This window comes from Hylobates moloch, unplaced genomic scaffold (assembly GCF_009828535.3).
Source record: "Hylobates moloch isolate HMO894 unplaced genomic scaffold, HMol_V3 SCAFFOLD_1570, whole genome shotgun sequence".
Classification (NCBI taxonomy): Eukaryota; Metazoa; Chordata; class Mammalia; order Primates; family Hylobatidae; genus Hylobates; species Hylobates moloch.
This window is the reverse complement of record NW_026653845.1, coordinates 221-10,763: the sequence shown is the minus strand read 5'-3', so window position 1 is coordinate 10,763 and position 10,543 is coordinate 221. Positions and strand designations below refer to the sequence as shown.

At 48.8% G+C, this 10,543-nt stretch overlaps 1 pseudogene; it reads left to right on the top strand.

Annotated features, from left to right (window-relative positions):
- The first annotated feature begins 5,780 nt into the window (after positions 1-5,780).
- On the top strand, positions 5,781-7,930 carry LOC116464759 (cilia- and flagella-associated protein 144-like; annotated as a pseudogene).
- The last annotated feature ends 2,613 nt before the right edge of the window (positions 7,931-10,543 follow it).

The following is a 10,543-nucleotide window of genomic DNA, read 5'->3' as shown; positions in this document are numbered from 1 at the left end:
GGGTACACAGAAGTCAAGAATTGAGGTTTGGGAACCTCTGCTTAGATTTCAGAGGATGTATGGAAATGCCTGGATGTCCAGGCAGAGGTTTGCTGCAGCAGTGGGGACCTCAGGGAGAACCTCTGCTAGGGCAGTGAGGAAAATAAATGTGGGATGGATGCCCCCCACACAGAGTCCCCACTGGGGCACTACCTAGTGGAACTGTGAGAAGAGGCCCACCATCCTCCAGACCCCAGAATGGTAGATCCATGGACAGCTTGCACCGTGCACCTGGAAAAGCTGCAAACATTCAACGCCAGCCCATGAAAGCAGCCAGGAGGGAGGTGGTACCCTGCAAAGCCACAGGGGAGGAGCTGCCCAAGACCATGGGAACCCACCTCTTTCATCAGCATGACCCAGATGTGAGATGTGGAGTCAAATATCATTTTGGAACTTTGAGATTTCACTGCCCTGCTGGATTTCAGACTGGCATGGGGCCTGTAGCCCTTTTGTTTTGGCCAATTTCTCCCATTTGGAATGGCTGTATTTACCCAATGCCTGCACCTCCATTGTATCTAGGAAGTAACTAACTTACTTTTGATTTTATAGGCTCATAGGCAGAAGGGCCTTGCCTTGTCTCAGATGAGACATTAGACTGAACTTTTGAAGTAATGCTGAAATGAAGTAAGACTTTAGGGGACTGTTGGGAAGGCATGATTGGTTTTGAAATGTGAAGACATGAGATTTGGGAGGGGTCAGGAGTGGAATGATATGATTTGGCTGTGTCCCCACCAAAATCTCATATCAAATTGTAGCTCCCATAATTCCCTTGTGTTGTGGGAGGGACCCAGTGGGAGACAATTGAATCATGGGGGCAGTTTCCCCCATACTGTTCTCATGGTAGTGTATAAGTCTCATGAGATCTGATAATTTTATAAGAGGAAACCCCTTTTGCTTGGCTCTCACTCTTCTCTTGCCTGCTGCCATGTGAGACATAACATTCACCCACCGCCATGATTGTGAGGCCTCCCCAGCCACGTGGAACTGTGAGTCCATTAAACCTCTTTCTTTTGTAAATTGCTCAGTCTCAGGTATGTCTTTATCAGCAACATGAAAGCGGACTAGTACAGATGGCTAAGAGAAAAAGGAAAGATATTACAGATCTATTTTAGAGGTGGAATTGACAGGACTCAGTTTGGGATAAGATGCCAAGGATGAGAGCAAAGAAGAGGACATAAGTGCCTGGGAGGATGGTACTAAGTCTGGAATGCTGAAGATGAAAGTGCATTTACAAAAGAAGATGAAGTTTTAGGCTGGGTGGAGTGGCTCACGTCTATGGTTCCGACACTTTAGGAGGTCAAGGCAGTTCAAGACCAGCCTGGGCAACATAGCAAGACCCTGTCTCAATTTATGAAAAAGAAAAAGAAAGGACTAAGTTTTAACTCCCATGTAACAAACCTACACATGTACACCTCAATCTAAAAATGTTTTTAAAGACAAAGAATAAGAAATGCTGGTGTAAACGTGGAGAAATGGAGCCCTTATACACTCTTGGTGGGTATATACACTAATCTAGCCATTATGGAAAACAGTATGGAGATGCCTCAAAAAATGAAAAGTAGAATTGGCATATGACCCAGAAATCTCACTGCTGGGTATGTATCCAAAGAAAATGAATATGTCAAAGGAAAATGTGCACTCCCATGTTTACTGCAGCATTATTTATAATAGCCAAGATACAGAATCATCCTAAGTGTCCATCAACACGAGTGGATACAGAAAACGCAGTATATATACATAATGGAATAATGTTTTGTCATTAAAAAGCGTGAAACCCTGTCATTTGCAGCAACACGATGAAACTAAAGGATATTAAGTGAAATAAGGCACAGAAGGACAAAATCACCCATTTGTGAAATCTAAAAGAGTTGATCACCTGTAATGGCCGGGTGTGGTGGCTCACGCCTGTAATCCCAGCACTTTGGGAGGCCGAGACAGGCAGATTACCTGAGTCGGGAGTTCGAGACCAGCCGGGCCAACATGGTGAAACCCCATCTCTACTAAAAATATGAAAATTAGCCGGACATGGTGGTGGGCACTTGTAATCCCAGCTACTCAGGAGGCTGAAGCAGGAGAATTGCTTGAACCTGGAAGGTGGAGGTTGCAGTGAGCCGAGATCCCGCCACTGCACTCCCGCCTGGGAGACAGAGCAAGACTCCGTCTCAAGAAAAAAAAAAAGGTAGTACAGAGCAGAATAGTGGCTACTCGAAGTTGGGGAGGAATGGGGAGAGATTGGTTGAGTGCAAAATTACAGCTAGATAGGAGGAATAAGTTCTGGTGTCCTATTGCACACTGCAGTGACTATATTTAACAATATTGTATTGTATATTTCAAACTATCTAAAACGGAAGCTATTTAATATTCTCATCACAAGGAAATGATAAGTATTTGAGGTGATGGATATGCTAAATATCCTGATTTGATCATTACACAACTTATCCCATAAATCTATGCAATTCTTACGTGTAAATTGAAAATAAAACTTTTACAAAATACATAATTTCTTTCTTTTTTTTTTTTTTTGAGACGGAGTCTTGCTCTGTTGCCCAGGTGGAGTGAGCTCGATCTCGGCTCACTGCAACCTCCGCCTCCCGGGTTCACGCCATTCTCTTGCCTCAGCCTTCCGAGTAGCTGGGACTACAGTAGCCTGCCACCATGCCTGGCTAATTTTTCGTATTTCTAGTAGAGACGGGGTTTCACCATGTTAGCCAGGATGGTCTCGATCTCCTGCCCTCGTGATCTGCCCGCCTCGGCCTCCCAAAGTGCTGGGATTACAGGCGTGAGCCATCGCACCCGGCCTCATAATTTCTTATAAGTAAAAAACACACACAGAAAAAGAAGCCAGAGAATTGAATCCAGCCATCTAAATGGACATTGAACCCACTCAGCATGACAGATGCAAGAATGAGACTTTGAGACAAGTGTGAACATTTTCATTGAAATAGAGGGGATCCAGGAGGTCTGACAGGACAAGCCAGGGACATGGTGACTCATAGCACAAGCTTCTGAGGAGCAAGAGATTTTCTAATAGGAAGAGAGAAATAATGGTTTTAAAGGAATTAGAAGGAGCAAGGAGAAGCAATACCCCACCCACATTCTCACCCTGAAGTACTTTAGAGTTTGAAAGAATGAGTAGTCTCTACTTGAGATACAAGGGAAACAGTGTCCTCAAGAGAAATCCAGGTACAGTTAAAGCCAGGAGTCACAGGGGACTGTCAATAAAGAAGCACTCTCAGGGAATAGGGGAGTTTGCTGAATCATGTAGCTGGACTTTCAGGGAGTACAACGGAAAGTTTTGTCAACTAAGAGAGGAAAAGGATGTTGGGGAAAAATCACATATTTTGGTGATGTTGATGAAAAGAGTTAAACTTTGTAAAATATTTGAAGAGATTGATTCTGAGCCAAATATGAGTGACCACGGCCCCTGACATGGCCCTCAGGAGGTTCTGGGAATATGTGCCCAAGGTGGTTGAGGCACAGCTTGGTTTTATATGTTTTAGAAAGGCATGAGACATTAATTACATTTCAGAAATACATTGGTTTGGTTTAGAAGGGTGGGACAACTTAAAGTGGGGGCTTCCAGGCTATAGGTAAATTTAAACATTTTTTTTGTTGTTGACAATTGCTTGAGTTTGTTTAAAGACTTGGGATTGATAGGAACGTTTAGCTTACAGATAAAGGATTGTGGAGACCAAGTTTTATTGTGCAGAGGAAGCTCTCAGATAGCCGACTTTAGAGACAGCAGGTTGTAAAATGTTTCTTATGGGACGTAAAAGGGTGCCTGGCTCTTAGTTGATTATCTCCTGGATCTGGAAAGAAAGGAAGGAAAACAAAGAGGGTAGGGGGTTCTCTATAGAGTGAGGATTTTTCCCACAAGAGACTTTGCAGGGCAATTTTAAGGTATGGCAAGGAAATATATTTTGGGGTTAAATATTTTTTCCTTGTCTTATAATGTTATGCCAGAGTTAGATTGAAAAGTAAATCACAGGCCGGCCGCGGTGGCTCACACCTGTAATCCCCGCACTTTGGGAGGCTGAGGCGGGCGGATCAGGAGGTCAGGAGATCGAGACCATCCTGGCTAACACGGTGAAACCCCGCCTCTACTAAAAATACAAAAAAATTAGCTGGGCTTGGTGGCGGGAGCCTGTAGTCTCAGCTACTGGGAGGCTGAGGCAGGAGAAGGGCGTGAACCCGGGAGGCGGAGCTTGCAGTGAGTCAAGGTTGCGCCACCGCCCTCCAGCCTGGGTGTCAGAGTGAGACTCCGTCTCAAAAAAGAAAAAAAAAGAAAAGAAAAGAAAAGAAAAGAAAAGTAAGTCACAATATACAGGGTTAAATAAAACCCATCTGATGAGAATTTAAGGTTTGTAGGGCATGAATCTCTAGACCCCTTAGGTAGGAATTTGGATAAGATAAAAAATTAGAGCTTAGTCCTCGTTAATAAAAGTATCGTTGAGAATAGGAGAATAAAGAGGCTTATGCTTTGGATGGTGATCAAAGACACCAGTAATGTTCAGCAGAGAGGGTTTCTGCATCAGACAAAAGTGCAGCCTCCTTAATCATCTGGCAGGGTGCGAGGCATCTCCGGTAGGGAGCAAGGAAGCCCAAATCTAGTTATTAGGCGCTCAGGAGTGGGTAGTCATCCTACTGGCTGTGACTCTTACGTTTCTAGGTCTAGTTAAAAGTAAAGCATCAAACCAAGGAACACAGGGGCCAAGGGTAAGCTAGGAAACGCCCAGGTCTGCTCTGACGCGCCCCCTGCAGAATCCTGTCCAGACACGCAGGAGCGGCCGCTGGTGCGCGCTTGGGGCCCGCCGTTTTGCGTTCCCTCCTACCTGCCCTCTCCTGTCCCAGGTTCTAGCCCCACCTGCTTTGTCACCCACCGCCGGCCTATGGAGGTTCCCTCTCTGGTCCTCCGTGTCCCATGGGTAAAATGGACGTAGCACGTCTAATTGCGCATGTTCCCGCAGTGATGTGAGGGACTGAAGGGCTTTGAACGCTGCGCTGTCGTAAGGGAAGGCGCCTGGGGCACTGACTTCGAAACCCCTTTTCCCAGTTCCTGCTCAGAGCCGCTCTCCCAGGCCCCCGGCCCCTAACTGTATCCTAGCCGTCTGATCAGCCTTTGCCTATTGAGGGCAAAACTACAGGGTACCCAAGAACAGGGGTTGCCATTTCCTCAGTCTTCCATTTCCCCTGTTCGGTCCTAAACCCGGAGATGGGGGCCCTGTGAGGAGCGCAGGGCGCTCCCGGCTTCGGGGGGAAGGGGGGGCACGGGTCACAAAGCCCATTCCGCCCTGGAACGCCCGGAGGAGATAAAAGCCGCGCAGGCCCCGCGCTCGCTGCGCACTCAGACCGTTCCGACGAGGGAGCACTGCACTCGCTGAAAATGACTCGAAAGCTGCCCCGCATCTCCGCCTCCCAATCCCGGCGCCCCCTTAGCGCCACCCCGCAGTGCCCTGGCAGTGGGCTCTTCTTTCCTCCCATCCGTCCCCCGATTCTGGATCCGCAGACTACACTCCTGTTCCATCCCACCTACTCGTCCTTCTGCCCCATCTGCTACCCGTCTCTGAACCAATTCGCCCCCGTCCACTACCCCGTCGTGGGCATCGCCCTGCCGAGCTCTTCCTGCCTGAATCTTCATAAGGGCTACATCTGCCGCCCGCATGTCCGTTGGGGCCCCAACTTCCACTACGTCCCTCCCTATCCCCCCCCGCCCCCGCCCAGCCCCTGCTTTTAGAGCCTGCCTGCAGCCCGCCCCCACCCAGCCACCCACGCTGCCCTGACGATCCACGACCCCAAGGAGAGGCCCCTGCAGGGACCGTGCTCGGGCAGCGAAGGAGCGGACCCTGGGGTCCCCGCGGCCTGGCTGTGGACAGAGAGACGCAGGACCACGGACACCCACCATCGGCCTCCGCTGCCTGCTCAGCCAGCCGCGCTAGCCTCTGCATTTGAAACTGGCTTCCCAGAGCCGGGCGCGGTGGCTCACACCTGTAATCCCAGCACTTTGGGAGGCCGAGGCGGGCGGATCACGACGTCAGGAGATCGAGACCATCCTGGCTAACACGGTGAAACCCCGTCTCTACTAATAATACAAAAAATTAGCCAGGGGTGGTGGCAGGCGCCTGTAGTCCCAGCTACTCGGGAGGCTGAGGCAGGAGAATGGTGTGAACCCGGGAGGCGGAGCTTGCAGTGAGCGGAGATCGCGCCACTGCACTCCAGCCTGGGTAACAGAGGGGAAAAAAAAAAAAGAAAAGAAACTGGCTTCTCAGTGGGCCTTGGTCTGGAACCACCGAGCAAACTGCAGGCCCGAGACAGAAGGGAGAGCACGAGGAAGCAGGGAGAGCACGAGGAAGCAGCACCTCTGCTCGCTAGGAGGGAAACGACTGGCCAAGGTGAGGCCTAACCACATGCCCATGACCTCCGGGTCTGTCCCGTAACGGGAAGCCCTTTCCTGGAGGTCCACGGGCCTCCACGGGCGGTTGGGGTAAGGGCTGGGTCGTGAGAAGCTGGGACTGTGGGAGGGCTGTTGCCTGGAGACCGCGTGGGACACCGTTGCCTGGAGACGGCAGAAGCCCGGGGCCAGGGAGAGAGGCACGAGGGAGCAGGGCACGCATCGAACACGATGGAGCAACGCCAAGGCCATGGCAGGACACCCCAGGGAGAAGGTGATCCAGGGTGAGGTCCTTCAGAACCAGATCTTGCAGGAGCTGTACCTCAAAGAGCTACCAGCCCAGAACGTCTATGCGTGGCATCACGTGAACCCCTCCACGAGGTCCACAGATCACCAGGAAGCCCATGTCTTGGCATGGTAACCTGGAGGAGCCTGGAGACACCAGGTTTCAGAATCTCATTCGCCACGCTGCCCAGGGACCAAGGAAGAAGGACCCAGACACAGACTGAAAACCAGGAAACTGCATGGGACTCAGAGCCCTGGCTCAACCCAGAATGCCCAGATCGCAGGCTCAACCACTGCAGGGTCTGCAATGACATCGCCCTGTACAAGGCTCAGATGTGGAGCCTGGGAGAAGATGATGGCCACCGGTGGCATCCCAGCGGTGGAGTGAGGCCCCGGGTTTCATGCTCAATGTGTGCATTGCCCCGAGAAATAAATGTTATCTTAAAGTCAAATAAATAAAATTAAACTAAGTTTTAGACATTGGAATTTTGTAGCATGATTTTTCCCAGGAATTGTTCCCAATCTTCAGTCCTCCTGACCTAGAGAGTAATATGTTGACCCTGCCTCCTCTGCCAGTCCCTTGGATCAGGGATGGGAAAGCGACCCGAGCTAGGCTAAGAGACAGCACAGAACCAAGAGAGAGCTGTGACTCTTTCTGTCCAAATTGCTGAACTGATGATGACATGCGGACTTAGTATCTGTATTAGTCTGTTCTCATGCTTCTAATAAAGACATACCCAAGACTGGGTAATTTATAAAGGAAAGAGTTTTAATGGACTCACAGTTCAGCATGGCTGCACAATCATGGCAGAAGGCAAAGGAGAAGCAAAGTCGCGCCTTATATGGCGGCAGGCAAGAGAGCTTGTGCGGGGGAACTCCCCTTTATGAAACCATCAGCTCTTGTGAGACTTATTTACTACCATAAGAACAATAGGAGGGAAACTGCCCCCACGAATTAATTATCTCCACCTGGCCCTGCCCTTGACATGTGGGGATTATTACAGTTCAAGGTGAGACTTGGAGGGGGGTGGGGTGACACAGCCAAACCCTATCAGTATCTGTTATTGCCTGGAGACCGCGTGGGACGCCGTTGCCTGGAGACGGCAGAAGCCCGGGGCCAGGGAGAGAGGCACGAGGGAGCAGAGCACGCATCCAACACGATGGAGCAACGCCAAGGCCATGGCGGGATACCCCAGGGAGAAGGTGATCCAGGATGAGGTCGGTCAGAACCTACAGCCGAAGGGCACCACCTGTTTGTAAATAATGTTTTTTGTTTTTTTTTTTTCCTTTTACTCTAGCCAGTGAGTAAATCATGTTTTCTAGGAACACAGTAGTGGCCATTTATTTACCTACTGTCTATGACTGCTTTTGTGCTCTAATGGCCAAGGTGAGTGGTTATGAGAGAGACCTCATGACCCTCAAGCCTATGTGACCAGTCCCTGAGGAACTCCAAAACTTAGGGGCTGGGTAGAGGAAAAAGCTGATAAATGACACCAGCTAAGAGAGCTGTAGAGGAGTGAAAACCAGGAGAGTGTGATATCATAAAAGTCGAGGCCTTTTAAAAAACCTGCCAGGCCAGGCATGGTGGCTCAAACTTGTAATCCCAGCACCTTGGGAGGCCGAGGCAGGTGGATCACAAGGTCAGGAGTTCACCACCAGCCTGACCAACATGGTGAAACCCCACCTCTACTAAAAATACAAAAATTAACCGGGTGTGGTGGTGAGCACCTGTAATCCCAGCCACTCAGGGGGCTGAATCGCTTGAACCCAGGAGGCAGAGGTTGCAGTCAGCCGAGATCGTGCCACTGCACTCCAGCCTGGGTGACAGGGTAATACTCTGTCTCAAAAAAAAAAAAAAAAAAAAAAACAAACCTGCCAATCCCAGTGGAGGTCTAGAATCTCCATTTGGTCTGAGGAACTAAAAAGGGAGCAAGAGAGGAAAATGAAGTAACTGCACACCAAGAAGGGGCGAGAGTTGAAGAAAGTCCTGACAGTGTCCAAAGCCAATGTTCTAAATGGTCTTGAGGTTCAGCCACATTCCCCAAGTGCACTTGAGACACCCCCAGTTGTCTACACTAACTTCCTCTTTTTATTTAAACTACTTTGAGTTGGGATATCATGTTATTTGCAACCAGAGGGCACCATTACTTAATTTATTCACTCATCTGTCCCTCATTCATTCTTTCATTCAGAAGTTTCATGGAATCTTTCTGTGAGAGGCAGGATACCGGGAATGGGTGATACAGTGGCAAACAGGACAGCCATGGGCCCTGACCTCGTAAAGTTTATATTTTCATATAACAAGTAAGGTTTGAGATCCTGTGAGACCGCCAAGACATCACAATAGGCCAGGTGCTCATTACAGGCTCATGCCTGTAATCCCAACACTTGGGAGGCCAAGGCAGGTAAATCACTTGAGCCCAGGAGTTGTAGACCAGGCCGGACAACATGGCAAAACCCTGTCTCTACTAAAAAGACAAAAACTAGCTGGGCATGGTGGCATGCACCTGTAGGCCCAGCTACTTGGGTGGCTGAGGTGGAAGGATCAATTGAGGCCGGGAGGTCAAGGCTGCAGTGAGCCATGATTGGGACACTGCACTCCAGTCTGGGTGACAAAGCAACACCGCAAGACCTTGTCTCAAACAAACAAACAAACAAACAAACAAACAAGTCCCAATAGCAGTTGCAGCTCAGAAACGAGGTCTGAACTGAAGAGTATAAATTTGGGAGTCATTGCCCTGTCGTGGGACTTAAAGACAGGGAAATAAAAGGCATTGCCTAGGGAGAAGGTATCAAGTGAGACTTGAAGTGTGCATGTGACCAGTCTCTGAAGACCTCCAATATTCAGGGGTTAGGTAGAGACAAAAGAGTGGATTAAGGAGACCAGAGAACAGAGGCTGTAGAGGAGGAGAAACACCAGTGAGCATAATATCATAGAAGGCAGGGTGTGGTGGCTCACACCTGTTATCCCAACACTTTGGGAGGCCAAGGTGGGAGAATTGCTTGAGCCCAGGAGTTCAAGACTAGCCTGGGCAACATAGTGAGACCTCATCTCTACAAAAATGTTAAAAATTAGCTGGGCATGGTGGCACACATCTCTGGACCCAGCTGCTTGGGAGGCTGAGGCAGGAGGATCGCTTGAGCCAGAGAAGTCAAGGCTGCAGTGAATTGTGATCATGCCATTGTACTCTAGCATGGGTGACAGAGAAAGAATCTGTCTCAGTATGTATATATCTCACAGAAGCCAAGCTAAGAGATTGCCTTAAGGAGTCAGTGGTATATTTATGAAATGCTGTCAAGAAGAGAAAATGAGACTGAAAGAGATTGTTATATTTAGCTACATAGAAGTCAATCCAGAACCAGGGAAGAACGATTTTAATATAAGTGTTTCAAGTTTTTTTAATTGCAGGTAACTAAAATCTAGGTAACTAAAGATTCAAACTGACTTAGGCAATAGAGATTTATAAACTCACATAATAGAAAGCTCAGGGGTAGGGTGAGTTTCAGGGATGGTTTGATTCAGCGTTTCAACAATGTCATCAGGCACCTGGAATACTTTTGTCTCTCTGCTCTGCTTTCTTGAGTGTCAGCTTCATCCTAAGGCTCCCACCTTCCCCGATCCACTGCCCGAGATTCCTGCCAATAACTCCCAAGGTTCAGACTTACTTATCCAAATCTGCAGGACAGGTGATCACATTAGCAACTCTCAGACAAGTGAGACACTTCTTTCCTTCAAACAACCAGGAAGCCTTGCCTCATGTCTTACTGACTCCAACTGACCCATATATCCATCTCTTATTAGTGATAAAGAAGCAATGTAAGTGTAACTAG